The 19,411-nt window shown below is 43.6% G+C and overlaps 1 long non-coding RNA gene across 1 annotated transcript in view; it reads right to left on the bottom strand.

Annotated features, from left to right (window-relative positions):
- Positions 1–8,842: 8,842 nt before the first annotated feature.
- Positions 8,843–19,411, bottom strand: part of LOC147029313 (uncharacterized) — a 44,400-nt gene continuing 33,831 nt past the window's right edge. The window contains exon 4 of the long non-coding RNA XR_015055859.1: positions 8,843–8,939. This is a non-coding gene — a long non-coding RNA (uncharacterized LOC147029313). The remainder of the gene's footprint in view (positions 8,940–19,411) is intronic.

Below are 19,411 nucleotides of genomic sequence, written 5' to 3'. Positions count from 1 at the left end.
TTGTACTTGTATATATTAGATTGATACATACAAAGGTATCACTCACCCCACCCACCCATCCACCTTGTTTTTGATGCAGGGACATTTTCCCCACCTTTTTAAGACGAATAACAGTGCCATCGCTGGCTGTGCACATGTCAAACAATCTCCGCAGTTCCCACGATGGTGCCTTTGATAGTGAAAGTTTTTTATTTTTATTTTAACCTGAATGTTCTGCTGAATCATCACTGCACCCCGAATCTTCATGTCCCACCACATTCTTACATAGTTAGAGTGCCATCCGCGTGAAGTCGAATGCGTTCGAACTACACAGTCACTTTCTCATGTTCACAAGGTTCTCAAAGCGAGACAATTGGAATACTCCAAGAAACAGACTTTGCATTTTTAATGTCTTAAGTACACACCTGTAACTCGTGCAAACTGTTTTTTTTTTGGTGTTGACTATAAGTACATGCACTGAAACATTGAAAAACAATAAACCTCTAAGGTTTCTTGGACTATTGCATCTTAGTTAGATCGCCTCTCATATGGTGGTGGAGTTAATATAGGTTTCAATGTTTTGTGTTGCAGCATCATCGTGAATCACATGAATCCCTTGATGAAGACCCTAATTATATGAAGCCACAGGAGGGAATGATGCGTGCACTTTCACCTCGATGATAACATTTTCTCACACCATGCATTTACATCTGTTTGCGTGGTTTCTCAATCCATGCCACGATTTACCATATGCACCCTTCGAGTGCTTGCACCTTGCAGTACGATAAACGTAGATATTCCGAACTGCGTTCACAAATTTTCTGGGTTTTTATTTATTTAAATAAGACAGTTGGTATGATTATTTACACATCGGTATCTTTTGTCAGTTGGCATTTGCTTGCAAAAGTGCACTTATGTTTGAGCTGTCTGGTCTGGGTTGGAATCTTGTCCCAACTATAAACTGTTGGATTGGTGCATTGCAGATATGATGTTACAAAGCAAATGTGTGCTATCCCTTAAGTTGATTTTAAGGGATCGTGGCCAAATTCCTGACTAAACTATAGGTATTAAGTGATCTGGTCTTCTTGGACACTCGTTTGACACGAGGTTACACCATTTGCTATCTCAGAGTGTGGTCGCTCCGCGGGCTGCAGCAGTCCGACACAATAATATGCTGTGATGCCACAATACGACGCCACAGTCCTCTTTTGGATTACCATCACGTCATCTTTTGACATTTTACTTTTGTTGTGGGATTATGATGAAGATGAATAATGAAGAAAAATGAAGAAGAAACACAAGGGAATTTAGACGTAGGCGGAGGCCATTCATGCCTGCGCTACATCAACACCACACCAATTTATCAACACAAGGTCAAAATAAGAAAATGCAGAATGTTTTATTTTAAAATTAAGTGTTTTTCATGGTTTTTTTTTTTTGTAGTTTTTCTGTTTTTTTTATTTTATTCAGCGGAGGGGGGCATGGGCTTGGTTAAAAATACATGAAATCAAACACACAACACCCCTTGATGAGACTACCACCAACAGCAGCACTCCGTACACATGCACACAATACCCATCACTGCTCAAAGTCCTGCCAGCATTCCCATACAACTCTATCTCCATAACTTCCAGGAACCTATCTAATTCTCATTTAAACTTATCCACCGTTTCTGCTGTCACTACCTTTCCAGGGAGACCATTCCATGCATTAACTACTCTCTGAGTGAAAGTCCCCTGCTTTACTACCGTCTTAACTCTCCTCTTCTTTACTCTCAGGCAATGGCCCCTGGTCCTATCACTGTCTACTCTGTTGAATAATTCATCTTCCCTTTTTTATCTCCACCTTTCATTATTTTAAACATCTCTATCATATCTCCTCGTAACCACCTCCTTTCTAGTGTATAAAGCCCTGTCTCCTTCAGCCGCTCCTCATAGCTGAGTCTAGCTCAGCCCGGAATCAATCGAGTAACCCTACTCTGAACCCTCTCTATGGCATCTATGCCCTTCCTGAGTTGTAGTGACCAAAACTGCACACAATATTCCAGATGTGGCCCTCACTAAAATCCTGTACAATGTTAACAACACCTCTTTTTGATTGATAAATGATCCCCCTCTTTATACAGCCTAAAACCCGATTTGCTTTACCTATAGCTGCCTGTCGCTGTGTTTCCTGCTTACCTCCCGTATCGATTACCACCCCCAGATCCTTCTTCTGTGTGACACGCTCCAAAATGACCCCTTGCATCCTGTAATCTCTATTTTCATTGTTCTTTCCCATCCCCAACACCTTACACTTGCTCAGGTTAAATTACATCTGCCAATCTTTTGCCCAATGTGGCTTCTGGTTCCAGTTCTTGAGCGACGATGGTGGTTCTTCTTCAGGGTCTCTGCCGACTTTCTCAAAGATAAGTTTCCCGGTCGTTTTTGTCACTTTTTTTTTCCTGTTATTTTGTTATCTCTGTGTTTACTGTGTGTCCCAGTTCAGTCTCGTGTTAAAACTTGTGCTAATTGATGAGTTTTCGTTGTCCTTTCATCTCGGGTTTCTTTGAGGCCTACCCTTATTTCCATCTTTGTGCACGATCGTGTTTCGTGTATTTTCTTCTTTTTACCAAAAGTTTTTATTTTCACGACTTTTCCCTCCACCCTCCCATCCCAACTATACCGTTTCATGTCTTAAAAAAAAAAACAACAAAAAAAACCTTTTCCTCCTCATATTAAACCCCACATAACCTTGTGACTTCCTGTACTGACTCTTCTTCCTCGTTCTTCTGTCAATCTACCATCTTCCTTCTACTTTTACGAACCCACATTCACCACACACCTTCATGATTTTTTTTTATTCAACCTTTCCTTTACCTAATCTTTGAAGAAAAAAAACAAAATAAAAATTTTCCATGTTCTTTTTACTTTTCACCTGACACCTCCCATAACCACGTGATGTCTCTACTCCCTCTTCCTCTTCCTGTAACTTTCGCCGTCCTATCATCTTCCTTCTATTTCAGCCGATCCAAATTCACCACACATCTTCACGGTTTTTCTTCAATCCTCCTTTTACCTATCTTGCCGAATCTTTATCAAAATGAAAAACAGTCTTTTTCTTTTTTTTCCAACTTCAGTGCCAATTCACCCCACCTCCTTACATCTACCTCCTCCTAACTCCTCACCTGTTCTATACTCTCCTGACCCATACACCTCCACTGCACCTCATCCCATCACCACCGAGCCTTTTCTCCTCCTCACCTGGCCCTCTACCCCAGCTCTTCTGTAATCTCCCACACACTGTCAACAACTCTCCCTATCTACCCCCTCCTTCTTCGTCCTACCCTCCCCTCCCCTGCATGCAAAGCCTCCTCCTCTCCATCTTCCTTAACAGGGTGGACCTCACACATCCAGGGTCTTCGCTAAAACCTGACAGATCTCTCCATACAGTTTGCCACTGACAAACCAGACATAATCTGTTGAACAGAAAGTTTGCCACTTTCCTCCTTCAAGACGTCTCTGACTCCCTAGTATCTCTCCCTGGCTACTCTCTCCTCCGGTATGACGGACTTGAGCCTCATCCTGGTGGAGGTGTTGCTCTCTTCATCAAAGACTCTATTCCTCACTCTCCATGCACTGCCCTCGCTCCCCCACACCCCCAGGAATTCCTCTGGCTGTGGCTTCCCTTCCACTCCAACCTCATGTTTATGTGTGTGTCCTTCCGACCACCAAACAGTGATGACTCCATTTACATCTTGCTCTCCGAAAACATGGACCAACTTTTATCCTCTCATCCCAACTCTCTCTTCCTCATACGTGGTGATTTCAATTGTCATCATGCCGATTGGCTAGGTGTGGGTACTTCCCTCACCTGTCATGGCACTTCAGCAAAGGACTTCTGTGACTTATTGGAACTGACTCAATTGGTCAACTTCTTGAACAGGATCTCAACCAACGGTACTTAATCTCTTCTGGATCTGATTTTCACTAACTTCTCAGAAAATATCTGCTGTTCTTCCTCCACTCCAATCGGTTCTTCTGACCACGTGCTTGTCAAAGTAAACATCTCTCCGGCTGTTATTAGAGAACAACCTCAGCACCATCGAGTCCGGCATTTCACTCAAGCTGACTGGCAAGGTCTTCAAGCAGCCATCAAACTTCTAGACTGGTCTCCCATCTCTACTTTCTCCAACATCAACTCATCCTGGGAATTCTTTCAAAGAAACTTGCTCTCTCTCTCATGCACAGATATATCCAATCTTGTCTTCAGTTGTCTTACCGTTCCTGCCGCCCATGGTTCACTGAAGCTTGTGGCGAGGCAGTTGTCCTGAAACACCTTGCGTTTGCCTCATGCAAGTCAAATGCAACTGAAGGTAATCTCAGTTCCTTCCACAAAGCTTGGAACAAATGTGTGTCTACCCTGAGGGTAGCAAGGCAAGAACATCTTTCTAATCTCAAGTCTGAACTCTTAAACCTGTCCTCCAAATCCTGGGGGTGTCGAGTTACATCTTTCTGTTGTATGCTTCCCCTTCATCCCCTCCCTTACATCAAATGGCCGCACAACTGACACTGTAAGTGAAAAGGCTGAACGCCTAAACTCCGTGTTTACTTCGAAATCTTGTGTCCCAAACCCATCGCATTCCGTACCCACCTTACACAGTCACACCCAGCTGTCCCTCGACTCTGGGTCTTTTTCTCCTGACAAGGTGGAGAGCTTGCTGTCATACCTTGACTCAGATTCTGCAACCGGTCCAGACGGCATCAGCCCACATGTCCTAAAAACCTGCTCTGCTGCTCTTTCTCACCCTCTCTCTGTTCTATTCACCCTCTCATTTGCTCATGGTCATCTACCTTTTGCATGGAAATCAGCAAACATGACCGCTCTGCATAAAAACGGTGCAAAATTAGATCCTTGCAACTACAGACCAATCAGCCTTCTCCCAATCATCAGCGAGATTCTGGAATCCATCTTCACTTCTGACATTAAATGCTTCCTCTTCTCCAATGGCCTGATTTCCAATCATCAATTTGGATTCAGACCAGGTCACAAGACCCTGGATATGCTGCTCCTGCTTTCCTAACAATGGATGGAGGTCCTCAATCCCAGACATAAGATCAGAGCCATATCCCAAGACATATCACGTGCTTTCGATATGGTCTGACACCCTGCCCTGCTCACCAAACTCTCTTCCAATGGTATCCAAGGCAATCTCCACTCTTTGCTCATACACTTCCTCTCCTGTTGCAGTCAACATGTGGCCCTAAATGGAGTTCTCTCATCCACTCTTCCTGTCCAGGCTGGAGTTCCTCAAGGTAGCGTTCTGGGTCCTGTTCTTTTTCTGGTTTTCATAAATGATCTCTCCGACCCTCTGGAAAATCCTCTTTATCCTTTGCTGATGACTCCACCCTCTGCCATCCCTCAGACCGGCAAGCAGCAGCTTCTTCGCTCTCTGCAGATCTGGATAAAATCACAATCTGATCCAACACGTGGAACATGTCTTTAAATCCTGACACATCTCATAGTCTCACTATGTGTCTCCGAAAGGACCATTTGGAACCCCCCCCCCCACCCATCTACTTTCTCAACAATCCTCTGGAAGAACTCCATTCAAGCTTCTGGGTCTCACGATCTGCCATGATCTTTCCTGGGAAAGCCACATTTCCAACCTGACCTCCAAAGCCAGTCGCCGACTGGGCATCCTCCACTGTGCAAAGTCCTTCCTTGGCCCACCTGATCTCCTGACCACATACAAAGCTTTCATCCACAGCCTAATGGTGTACTGCTCTCCCATCTGGGTCTGCCATCACTACTTTCTCCAACATCACCTCATCCTGGGAATTCTTTCAAAGAATCTCTCTCTCTCTCTCTCTCTCTCTCTCTCTCTCTCTCTCACTCTCACTCTCTCTCTCTCTCTCTCTCTCTCTCTCTCTCTCTCTCTCTCTCTCTCTCTCTCTCTCTCTCTCTCTCTCTCTCCCTCTCTCCCTCTCTCCCTCTCTCCCTCTCTCCCTCTCTCCCCCTCTCCCCCTCTCTCCCTCTCTCTCCCCTCTCCCTCTCTCCCCTCTCTCCCTCTCTCCCTCTCTCCCTCTCTCCCTCTCTCCTCTCTCTCCTCTCTCTCCTCTCTCTCCCTCTCTCCCTCTCTCCCTCTCTCCCTCTCTCCCTCTCTCCCTCTCTCCCTCTCTCCCTCTCTCCCTCTCTCCCTCTCTCCCTCTCTCCCTCTCTCCCTCTCTCTCTCCCTCTCTCCCTCTCTCCCTCTCTCCCTCTCTCCCTCTCTCCCTCTCTCCCTCTCTCCCTCTCTCTCCCTCTCTCCCTCTCTCCCTCTCTCCCTCTCTCCCTCTCTCCCTCTCTCCCTCTCTCCCTCTCTCCCTCTCTCCCTCTCTCCCTCTCTCCCTCTCTCCCTCTCTCTCCCTCTCTCCCTCTCTCCCTCTCTCCCTCTCTCCCTCTCTCCCTCTCTCCCTCTCTCCCTCTCTCCCTCTCTTCCTCTCTTCCTCTCTTCCTCTCTCACAGATTTATCCCCTCTCATCTTCAGTTGTCCCACCCTTCCTCCTGCCCATGGTTCAATCAAACTTGTGGCTCCTGCCTCCCACCTTTCTCGGCTTTACGCTGTGGAAACCAAGACATTTATGATCATTGGTGTATCCCACAGTGAGGCTGAGTCTTTGGACCTCTCACTCTCTCAGCACAAGCAGGTTGGTGGTCTTTCTGCCTTCTACCGTCTCCTCTCCTGTCTTGACCCTGCTCTGTCTGCAATATCCCCCCCCTCTGTCCCCCCTCCCCATATCTTCGCAAGGCGCTCAAGGTCCGCCAGCAACTCCCTTCTGGTAAAACAACCAAAATCACGAATCACTGCTCACCTTCATTCTTTCATTCCTTTTTTTCCCCACCTTTGGAAAAACTCCCACACTTTCTTCAATCCAATTGTTCCATCCAGGCCAACAAAACAGCTGTTCACCACCACCTCTTACTTCCCCCATCCAAAACCACGATCTTTTCTACCCCCGTTAATCCACCCCAAAGCTCCCTCATTCAAATTTCCTGCCTTCCTTCCAAAAGTTCCCTGTCATGTAACTTCCTGAAAGTCCCTGTAATATCCATCTTGTATTCCCCGCGTTCCCCGTCCCATCCCTTTCCCTTCCACAGATCTCCTAATGTCTCTGTTCCCCACTGTTTTGTCCTTCCCTCTCCCACCCCTCTTGTCGCCTGCCCTTGTTGTGCATTCTGTGTGTTCGCTCTCATACGAGCCTCGACAGTGTAAAAAAAAAAACACGTTTTAATTTCAACCTGATTGGATGTATGGTCTGGCAGCCACAATTATTTGATTTTTTTTGATCTGGGTTCATTTTTATTTTTTATTTTTTATTTTTTATAAGACTCACTTGGCTACGCCAGGATGGGTTTGAGGGTTGAGGAGTAGCAGCTGAAACCCGAGTCCTATCCAAGTTCCTCCTGATAACTTCATCTTTGCTTTTTGCTTGTCCGGGTTCCTTCTGATGAATCAATGCAGTATCTATTTTATTTGGTGTTCCATTTTATTTGAATTTAAATGTTTTCAATCCCATTCTTAATTTAATTGAATAAAGAGGACGTAATGACTCAGGTGTCCAATCAAAGCGGGTCATCTTGGTACCCGGTCATCACTGACAGCGGTTATAAAGTGGCACTTCTCGTGTTAAGTGCGTACATTGAAAACCGTTCAATGGAGGAAATTGAAACTACCACATGTTACATGACCATTTGATATCGTGCGTATTGAGTGTACAGTGCACTATGATATGTAACAAAAATGACTTTTGTCGGATTTTTGTGCCAAAATTGATTCTTTTTACAGTTTTGTCAACTATAGTGGGTAAATTAACAGAAAAATTTGGGGTTGAATTTTTTTCGTGAACTTTTAGGGTATTTTGGGGGGCCCTTTAGGGGGGTGACCCCCCCCCCCCAATTATTGCTCTGCCTTTATCTTTGCTCCTAGACATGCTAGCTTCATAATCTTGGTGTCTAGGATAGGGTTTATGGGGGCGCTCTGAGTTCAATTATGATGGTTATGAGGTGATCTGAGGTCAAGGTCATAGGTCCAAGGTCACCACAGGGTCATAAATGGCCTCAAAAGGTCAATCGGCCAAAATAATTGAACTATATTGGGTAATACCACTTTATTTATTTTTTTTATTTTTTTTAGTGGGTTTTTGTGGTTGAGGAATTCAATGGTGACATTCTTTTTTTATTATTTTAGGTCATGATCAGGTTATAAAGGTCATGGTCAAGGTCATTTGGGTAATCACATTCTTGATCTCATGACCAAAACTATAAACCTGTAAATTTATAAAACCAGAAACCTGTACATTATACATCTTCATCCTCAATATCGTCATGCCTGACATTTTGACATTTGTGGTCATGACATTTGCAAAGCGGCGTGCAGGGGAGGTTGTTTTTTGCACAAGAACAGTTGCGTGCACAGGCAGAGGATTTACAGCCACATTTGATCAGCTCTAGAACTGCTTGTGGAGCAGGTAGTGCAAGATACCGTAGAGGGAAGATTGCCCCATCCTCGAGGACCCAACCACTGTCTTCCAAACTAGGAAGTTGGGGATGTGTAATGACATAAGCTTTGTTCACCATGCATACAAATTTTTCCCGTTGAATATGAGGCAGCAGTGTAGCTTGGGTGGGGGGCAACATCGCAGACTCCATGTTTTTCGACCTGAAGAGCTCCCAGCGAAGTTGGGGGAGCTAATGAAATGATCTGCCAGTGATTTGAGGTTCACATCACCGAGATTAGCCTGCTCCACGACCTTTTCTTTTAGATCTTTCACGAGTGATATATCATGTTTATCAACAAGTTTCTTATTAACAGGGTCTCCCTCCTTGCAAATGATGCAAGTCCTCACTTCTGCAGCTTTTTGTTGGGACATTTTTTCAGGTAGGTTAAAGTGTTCAGAGCTTGACTGCATGGACACGTTCACAGTGATTCAGGGAAACACCTGAAAATAAAGAAGAAAATAATGGGCAAGATGTACAGACCACTCTGTTCATATTCAGTTATTCTGCCAACACAGATTTGATAATTTTTAACTAAGAATGCCTTTTGCATTTTTTTTTTTAATTATTTGATATCATCTAATCATAGTCGACCTGAATATGACATTACATAGAATGTTATTTTCATTTGACTTGAATATATGTATCATTCTGTTTTAATGCTATAATTTTACTCAGAAATGTATGGCACTTATAGGCCACCATACACAAACTAGTTAATATAATGAAAGTTTAAGTTTAAATAGAATATTTGACCAAATAACAAAATAATTTAGAGACGATGGTATTACATTATGATATAGGTGGAAGTTTTAGCATACATACCTCTCAAGAGAGCCACTTTTCTCCAGTTATTTTCCAAAACATGGCATGATGGATTTAGCACCGGCATGGTTCCATCGAGAAATCCCGGGGAAATCCCCAGAAGTACATGGTGTCCGATAAAGGACATAACACATCAAGATACATGTATAATGACTATTTTTATTGATCAACACATTATGTAGATCCTTAATCATTTGATTTGAAAGTTTATAATGGTAAAGTTAAATTATGTTTGATGAACAGAAATTTATCCGAAAGGAAGTTTTAATGGAAATGTAATTCGATACTGCATTTTTAGGGGGAAATGAAAATTTGGCTCTGTTAATTGGAATTTATTTCCATAAACAAATATGATCTGTAAGTACCTTATCATAGTTGATTAATGATATTAAACTTATCATTATAATTATGGGTACACCCAGAGAGTTTCATATATATTCCTTGAAATACATTACGATTGCCCACCCAAATGACCTTGACCATGACCTTTATACCCTGATCACAACCTCCAATAAAAAAGAATGTCACCATTGAATTCCACACCCACAAAAACCTATATAAAGTGGTACTACATGGTATAGTTCAATTATTTTGGCGAATTGACCGTTTGAGGCCATTTATGACCCTGTGGTGACCTATGACCTTGACCTCATATCACCTCATAACCATCATAATTTACCTCGGAGCCCACATAAACCCTATCCTTGACACCAAGATTATGAAGCTTGCATGTCTAGGAGCGAAGATATAGGCCAAGCAATATTTGGGGGGTCACCCCCTAAATGGCCGCCCCAAATACCCTAAAAGTTCACGAAAAAATTCAACCCCGAATTTTTCTGTTAATTTACCCCCTATAGTTGACAAAACCGCAAAAAAATCAATTTTGGCACAAAAATCCTACAAAATTACATATAGTGCACTAGTACATCGAAAATGTGTACACATTTACATCAGGCTCAGAATTGTAGATTGATGCATTTACAAATTTACCGCTGGAAGACTTGGCTGACACCCAGGGCCACCAAGAGCCAGAATGGGCCGTGGCGCAATACTAAGTGTCTGGCCCATTTCGATTTTTTTTGTTTTTAACAATTGGGGCGTTATTCACTCATTCCTACATCCAGATTCGTTTCACACACTTCATCCGGAAAGGGTCTGACCAACAGTCCTGTGTTCATTTCCATCGTCATTACATCGTTACAGCAATTGTGATTATGTAAATTGTTCCCACAGTAGTTTCTTTTACGAGATAGATTGTTATTGTGCATGGCAATGGCATGGCGGGGAATCACCCTGAGTGGCTTGGAGGGGACACAAAATAAAGTTAACCCCCAGTGTTTTATCATCACAAACGATCATTATATGAAATAAAAGTTGAAGGAATAATTATTATTCAAATTACTATTAGGTGCGAGCTTCGAGGTCGTTACACCACATGCCCCCCCCTCCTTCTTGGCACCCATGTTCACACCAAGTCCTCAAGACTGCGTGGGATAAGTATTCTATGACTACCATCCAGTTATATTCATTTATCAGGTCCTGCGGAGGGGGTAACGGGACTTTGTAAATACCCTGTAGATTATTGGTTAAGAGGCATTGTAAAAGTGTAATCTGAGAAGTGGAATTAGACTTTCTTCGTCGAAAGGATAGCAGTGAATGTACCATTGATGCTTCTGGGTTAAGTTTGTCCCTGATCTGTAAATACTGCTTGGTACAGTTTCGGAAGAAGAAAAAGATGCGTTGCCAACTTCGACCGCTTTTTGGAAGAGGTTTATTCGTATTTAAATGTCTGCTAATGTTGGTATTTATTGATTTGGATGTGGACTTGAATGTCATCCACCAGACGGCGGTCTCCTTGGGTTAACCTGAGGCGGTCCCTTCGGGTGGGTGCCTGGAATGTCCTATCCCTAAGAGAGGATGATCACCTGTCTGTTATCATCTGAGCTCAAGAATTTGGACATCGGCATTGCAGCTCTCTCTGAGGTTCGGAGACCGGATTGCGGTGAGATAATGGTGGGTGGTTACACCTACTATTGGTCTGGTCGCTCTGATGGTTACCATACCCAAGGAGTTGCTGTCGCTGTGTCCAATAAGCTAACGGTGGGTGAGAAAAATTAATTTTAAAGCGAAAAAAACCCCGAAAATTGCTGGCGGAATAAGAAACAAGAATAAAACAGAAGAAAAACAAGCCGGTAGGCGAAGTGGGTGGTCGCTATATAATTGCATACTAGTCATACAGTTTTTGACGGATCGAGCTGAAATTTTTTGACAAAGAGGCTGATTATAGTGCACGTAAAAGCACGGAAGCCGATTTTTGATTTTCGGAAAAAAAAAATATATAAATATTATTCGGATTTTTCTCAAAAATTTCAAAGTACCATTGCTAGGCAATGGTGGCGTCCATAGCAACGGTGCACAAAAGCTTACAACTCGATCCTGGTATGAACCTACCAGTTAAGTTTCATCAAAATCGGTTGACTCCTCTGGCCTCCAGAGCTGTCCATTACATACATACAGACAGACGGAAAACCTGAGAATAACGTTAGTGTAGCGACCACCCAACAATCGGTCTCCCTTACCCAGCCTTAGGTTGGGTACCCTGCCAACTCGTCGGTCCTGCAGTGTAACCCCAAACTCAGTGGTGAAATACCATCACAAGTTTTAATAACCAGAGCCACAAGATCCAACAAAAGGAAAGTGAGCAGCCACAACCCCCATTCCCCTCCACACCCTCACCTCCCCCATGTAAAAAGCAGATTAGATTATCAGATTTTTTTGTGATGAAGGACAGTATCAAAACAGCGAGCATGGCAAGGGATAAACAAGGCACAGCAGAAACGGTGTATTTGTCCAACAGGATGTGTCAGAGGTAGCATATCGTAAGCCTGGCATCCCATGTGCTTGCATTATCTGGTGGACGTTAAAGATCACACCGTATCATTCACAAAGAGTGGGTGAGTCACTGAACAAATTACAAATTCTTGCCTGCTTCATGAAGGACTTGGGCCAAAAGTTTTTCTTGGCCAAGAAGGTAGTGTTGGTTGTTTTCATTAAATAAGTAGTAGTACAATGTATGCCATGCTGATGATGTTTTCTTTCTTAAATCCATATTTGAGGAAAACAGTGTAAATGGAGGTGATTAAAGCATGAAAAGCAAAATGTTTTACTAACAACAATACGTAACTTTTCAAATAACGTAGTGTGTCTGTGTGTGTGTGTGTGTGTGTGTGTGTGTGTGTGTGTGTGTGTGTGTGTGTGTGTGTGTGTGTGTGTGTGTGTGTGTGTGTGTGTGTGTGTGTGTGTGTGTGTGTGTGTGTGTGTGTGTGTGTGTGTTTTCTTATGCAATGACTGAGTTCGGCTTTTCAGGCACTTTTAACCTGCCGTTGCTAGTGCAAAATCTGTTTTTAACATCGTCTTTTAAAGATAATTTTCTGCTTTTTAACAAAAAAAGTGTAAATTTCATGGTGGTTAACCACAATTGTTTTGTTCCTGAATGAAAATCTGACTCAAGGAATCGTACCATTTCCTGTGAATACAATTAGCGACGAGCAGCCATGGATATCTCACACACACACACACACACACACACACACACACACACACACACACACACACACACACACACACACACACACACACACACACACACACACACACACACACACACACACACACGTTTCTCCTTTTACCAATAGATACAAAAATCTAGCACAATATACTGTATCTTGTGGTCCCACAACCAAACAAACATAGACATATGCAAGTCTGAAGATGACGATGGTTCACGAGCGGTATTTGACGATGTAGATTGTTTCAGAAGTCAAGGATGAGACAATGTGATAATGTTTGACCAAGTTATAAAAATGATCAACATGATGTGGTACGAGTGACAGGTGATTAGCTGCAAAATGTCAAAAACCCGGTTTCGTTCAACTACTTGAAAAATTTGACCTTTGCATAACCTTTAAAGGTCACAAAACAATGTTGTGGACATTAAAATAAGGAAACAGGATACGTGCTATAACTTATTGGAGTTAGTTCGTCGAAGAAGGTCAAAAACCCGGTTCGATTCCCACAACTTTGAAAATTTGACCTTTGTGAACTTTAAAGGTCAAAGGTCAAGGATTATGACCTTTGGTGCAAAACTTCCTCTGGAACATTCCAGGAACAATATAACGTCATATAGACTTTATGACATTTCGCACTCCTCGGATTATCCATACTTTGATGAAATCAGTGTAAAAACAAACTTGAAGGGGGCGCCACGGGCAAGGTGTTCGACATAGAGCAAAATGGTTTCAAGACTTTAGGTGGGGAATGACCTCAAGATTATGCATTAAAAATATTGTCATCCTAGCTCTCAAAGTTTGGGCGGTCGTATGATTTTTATGTCAAAATTCGAAATTTTCTAAGTTCGTGACCTTGTGACCTTGACCTTGGGACGAAAATGAAAAATCGAGCTCTGTGGGGCTATGCAGGTGCCATTGGGCTAACCAAATACTGAAACCCTTGCCAGATTCGACAAACCCCCTCGGAGAAGATGCAATTTGAAATCGGCTACCCCCTAAAAACACTTGTTTTTTGGGCGTGGCTCCACCCATAATGGGTGCACCACGCCCATTCTCAGGAAAACACAACTAGATCATAATATAAACCTCCCACCAAAGTTTTATCAGGATCGGATCAAAACCCACGGAGCTTTGCTCGGGACAGACAGACAGACAGACAGACAACAATAACGAATATAGTGGTCACTTATTTTTTTCCGTGAAAATATGTTTTCTTGAACCAATACAGTAGATTCTCGTTATAATGGACCCCCTGTATAATGGACATCTCTCTATAATGGACTTTTTCGCCGATCCCATGATCATTCAATATACTTTATGTACAAAAAAAACTCTCCTTAATGGACTTCTCTATAATGGACTTTTCTCTATAATGGACTTTTTCCGAGGTCCCGAGAGCAAAAATACTGTCCTTATAATGGACTTCGGGTGAGATTTCGTCAACAAAAACGATCATATCGGGCAATTATTTGCATTTAAACAGCCGAATGCACTCAGCTGTCCGCAAAGACAAACTGGGAAATCCCAAATGTCAGCCAGTCTAACCTATTGATTGGTTGATGATCGCTCGTACATTTAGTATACAAGGGCCTGCTTAGAGGTTGAGTCCAGACTCTCTTGTGCGGCCGCAGCATATCTACATTCCCTACACTGTGCATCGTAATACAGTAATGGGGAAAAGAAAAGCGATCGACCTATCGACGAAAGTGGAGATAATAGAAAAGGTAGAAGCCGGACAGAAGCAGGCAAAGGTATGTCTTGACTACGCCTTGTCAAAACAAACAGTTTCGAATAAAGATAAAGTTAAAGAAGCTTTTGAAAAGAATGTGATGAACAAAAAGAAAAAGATCCGCACTGCTGCTCACGGCGAACTTGATGAGGCACTGCTGAAATGGTATACGCAGATACGAGCGAAAGGAATACCTCCTAACGGTCCGCTTCTTGTGGAAAAGGCAAAAGCCTTTGCAGAACTGCTGAATTTGAGAAAGCAGACAGTAAACTTGAGAAAGCAATTCTGCATGTTCTTGTTTTTGGTTATTTTGGGTCATTAAATGACAGCACCTCCGTATAATGGACTTTCTTTTTAATGGACTTTTTTGAGCGGTCCCCTGAAGTCCATTATAACGAGAGTCTACTGTGTGTGTATATATATATATATATATATACAGGGAAAACCCAAGGAAAAACTAACATTTTTTTCCAATCAAGGTTTTCTCAGTGGATTCATCATCCTGAACCCATACCATTTGATATTAGCTTGGGCGCCACCCAGAATTTGGCCTCAAATTCAAGATGGCGGCCAAAATCCAAAATTGCTGCCAAAATTACCTTTCGGAGATTTATACTGCCTCGTAGTGTTTCCTGTCGAGGTTTTTTCAGTGGTTCTGTCATCCTGAACATATATCCTTTGAGATTAGCTTGGGAGCCACCCAGGATTTGGCCTAAAATCCAAGATAGCCACCAAAATGTCTGTCAAAATCATCTTAATTATATTCAAACTACCTCTTACGTTTTCCTGTCAAAGTTTTCTCAGTGGTTCCGCCATTCCAAACCTGTGTCCTTTGTTATTAGCTTGGAGGGCAACCCAGGATTTGGCCTCAAATGCAAGGTGGCCACGAAAAACCAAAATGACCACCAAAATTACCTCAAAATTGAATTAATAAGGGTTCTCTTTTTCTGTTATATAAACTTTTTGTACCTAATATGGGGTTTATAATGGTACCGGAAATTGATTTGGGGGTCAAGAATACTCAACCGAGCTTTATTATCATGTAAATATGACATTCTCACTCCAAACAGGCCACAAAATGTAAATTGAGATAATATTAACCACATTTTCTGGTTATCCGACAGTTCAATTCACCAACAAAATGGGTGATACAAACACATAATTAAGATAGAACTGCAAGTCCAGAGTTAATGTTCATTCGCTATTATCCAAGTCTCTGTCCGTCTGTGAGTCAGATGAGTGGACTGCTCTAATACTGCCAGAAGAGGTCGCCGACTGTTCTTCAATGCTGTCGCTGTCACTTCCAGTACTCTCGTCCCCTCCTGTGCGGTCGTCTCCTTTGTCCTCACTATGGCTGGGTCTCGTTCTTCTCTTCTTCTTTGTGGGCTGGGCCGTGTCTCTTGTATCTTCTGTGTCTGCATCATAATTAATGTCACCTGTATGATCGGAAATGATTTGAATGCTTTGTAAAATTGATTTCGATAATATTGTTATAGGGCCAAGTTTCAGTGGCGAGCACAGCCGCTTGGTAGAGCAGTGGAGTCTGCTCCACCGAACACCCGGAATATAGATCGTACCTTTCCGATAACTCCAAAGGTACGGGTCCCTTATAGGACCGTGAATCGTCAATATTTCAACCGCGTGGGACAGGGTAATTTGCCAAACTTCAAAATACCTAGAGGCCCACGTGGCGAGCTACCGAGGACTTCACACCCTCGACGGAGCTCGAACGGGACGAGCCGTTTCCGTGCTCGACCTGTGTGTAACCCGAGCGGATAGTTACCGGAGTCCCGTCGGTCTAAATGCACAACTACGGCAGCAAGGCCTTTTTAATCCCCCAACACACACCGTGCTAAACCAATGAAGGAAAGGACAAGGACGAGCTGAAACATTTAACAAAATGTATATTTATTTACAATATGGGGGAGGGAACACACAAAGAGCAGAGTTAAACTGACTAAGCAATGCAAATAATGTACAGCAAAGAGCACTTAACAATTCTACTTGAAGACGGGCCCACAGACACACACACGCACACACAAATACCCAAAAGATGCTGACCTCAACGGTCTTTATTCGGCTCTCCAGCCGAGGAGGATAGTTCGGCTGAGAGTCAGGATGGCTGGCTACCTGGCCGCGAGTGCTCTGCTGGACGTCCACCCCTTCCCGGAGCTCCGGTCGCCAACGGACGGACCAGGGCAGCCGAATCCTGAGGAGGCGAGACGAGGCGATCTCCCTCGATGAAAAATGGTTGCTCGCTGTAACGCGCCAGACGAGACGCCTCGGATGCGTGCGATGCCATCAGACGCGGACCAGACCGAAGCGCGCTCGAGCAGACCGGCCACAATTATTCCTTCTTTTTCTTTCGTCGTCCTTCTTGGGCGTGGTCTGCTCAACCGTGGCCTGCTCTCATTGGGCAGACTGCGTGACGCGGCTCCGCCTTCTGCAAAGGACCGCCCCAGCTCTGGTCTGCTCGTGGCCCATTGGCCGAAAGGGGCGCCTAGTCCGCTGATTGGACCGGGGGGACGTGGCGGCGTATCGGCGAACTGCCCTTCAAACAGGGAGAGTCGCATTGTCCTGCGTTGTGGCGCTCATTGGCCAACTGAGGGCAACCTTGCTCGCATCCCGCTGATTGGTCGAGAGCTTCCGCAATGTCTCTCCTTGAACTCTGCCCACCGTGGGCGCTATGACGTCGGGTTGAGGAAGCGAGGTGAAGGCGTGTTGTTATTATAAGTGTAAAAATCCTATCTATAAAATAACTTCGCAGCGCATGCACACTTAATTCCCATTAGACATAGGGGAAAGGGAGCTATCTCTCCACATTTACTTATCAAAATAACTGAGCTATGAGGACCTGAATGTTGAGAGCTCATGGCTTCCAGATTCGCAACAATAAAAGGCTGTGAATTGTATTACTAAATGACAAACAACAAGTCTGAAACAGCAAATGGAAACCTTGCGTAGCTTTACTATAAATAAATGTATATTTACCTGGTGTTAACCTTTTTCTGCTGCTCGTCACTGAAAGGCTTGGTGGGAATTGGGGGCAGGTGAACCATATTGGCCGAATACCATCTTCTATTTCTTCCCAACCTCTGTGTTTGATGGAAGGGTACTCAGTATCTTGTTTTAGACATTGATACCAGATGAAAGCTTGTAAATCGCTCCTCTTGAGGCGTTCATTGGTGCGACTCTCATCTGGCAAGATTTTTGAACTGGATTTCACTTTCTGCTTGTCATACATTCTGATCCTTGTTCTCACATACTCTTCATGTTCACTTCCAGCATACATGCAGGTTCTAAAGAAAGTCTTAGCATCGGCGATGTCTTCAACTGAAGTGCGCGATGTGCCAAGTTGCGAGAGGAGTTGGAACTTTCCCAGTTTCTTCGTCTTCTTCAGTGATTGAGTAGTTTTACTTTACCACACCAAATGGAAAAGAGGTTGTATCACACCCTGTTATGCTGTGATAGGCAGGAAGTGCTTGACACATTTCGTCACCAAATCGGTCAGTTTGAGCTTTGACGCTTACATACCTCTCATGGTCAATCTTCATCATCCAGTCTTGTAATGGTTTAATGACAGAAACAGATGTCTTTGTTCTCCTGACCCATGCTTATTCTGTCGCCCTGACAATTACAGGATCTGGTGACTTGGATGCATGGAGGATGAGGCTGGTGTCAGCTTCGTGGTGGATGCAGGAGTCAAGCATCTCGATTTTGAGTTGCGTTGTTAACCAGGTATTATATTCCTCTGTCACAGTTCGTGGAACTTTCAGCTTGGATCTCACAACATCGGTCTTGTCGTAATCGACTAGAAATCTAATCAGTTCTGTCTTATTTTCTGAGTTTCGCAGAAACGAGTCCCAATCTTTCCCTTTAGGCATGTCCTCTTCAGAGCTTGTGATGCGAGTTCTTCTTCCAGGTGTGCCACGGCGACGTTGAGTGAGCTCCTTCGTTGTGGCTGTACTGTATGAATCAAATATGATTCGCAGTTGCTTCGGTTTGGAGTCACTTGCTGGCAAGCAAAATTTCAAAGGGGCTGCTGCATATTTTCCTCAAGTTTGCTGAGCAGGAACAGATTTGACAGCAGCCATTCCATCTATAAGCCAATTTCCTTCATGTGGCGGGTTCTCACGGACTGATTCAGACTCTTCTATGAGGTAGTTCCTCAATGCTGCTTTTGAACCTTGTCTCAAATCTCTCTCTGGTGTGGCTGGAGCTAGTGGGACAGTAGTCAAGGGATATGGATGTACCTCTTCTGAAGATGTTGCTTTGCCTCCCAGTAAACCGAAGGCCTGTCTGTCTTTTTTCAGGATATTAACAACTTTTGGGTCTTTCTTGGCCTTCTCCATCCCAGTTTTTATCTTGAACTTGTTAATCTTGTCGAAGAAATTGATTCGTTCTTCCCCACTGGATTTGAGTCTCAAGTCAACAAATTCTTTATATTTCTGTTCTCTGGCTTCGGTGGATGACATCAATCCTCTTATCACATCACAATTGATTTCCACACCAGTCTTCATATGACGAGCGGGACCATTTAGGAATGGGTCGAAGTATTGGTCAAGCTGAAGTACTCCATTATGAACCATATTTTCATGGTGTATTCAGGCCGCTATTGTGGTCTCCCTGTGGGCTGAGGAGGTGATGATATTTAGCCTTTCCTTCAATGTAGCTCTGATCTTAGCCATGATATGACTGGTCTTGACGAATGTCTGTTGTGCTCTCATTGGTACTGTATCCGCCTTGCATTGGACCACCTCTGACCTTCACTTCTCAGTCGATTGTGGTCTCA

The sequence above is a fragment of the Eptatretus burgeri genome, chromosome 3 (genome assembly GCF_056783735.1).
Source record: "Eptatretus burgeri isolate ZD-2024b chromosome 3, Ebu_testis_v1, whole genome shotgun sequence".
NCBI classification, from domain to species: Eukaryota; Metazoa; Chordata; class Myxini; order Myxiniformes; family Myxinidae; genus Eptatretus; species Eptatretus burgeri.
Note: the sequence above shows the minus strand (reverse complement) of the source record. Positions and strands in the feature narration are given on the sequence as shown.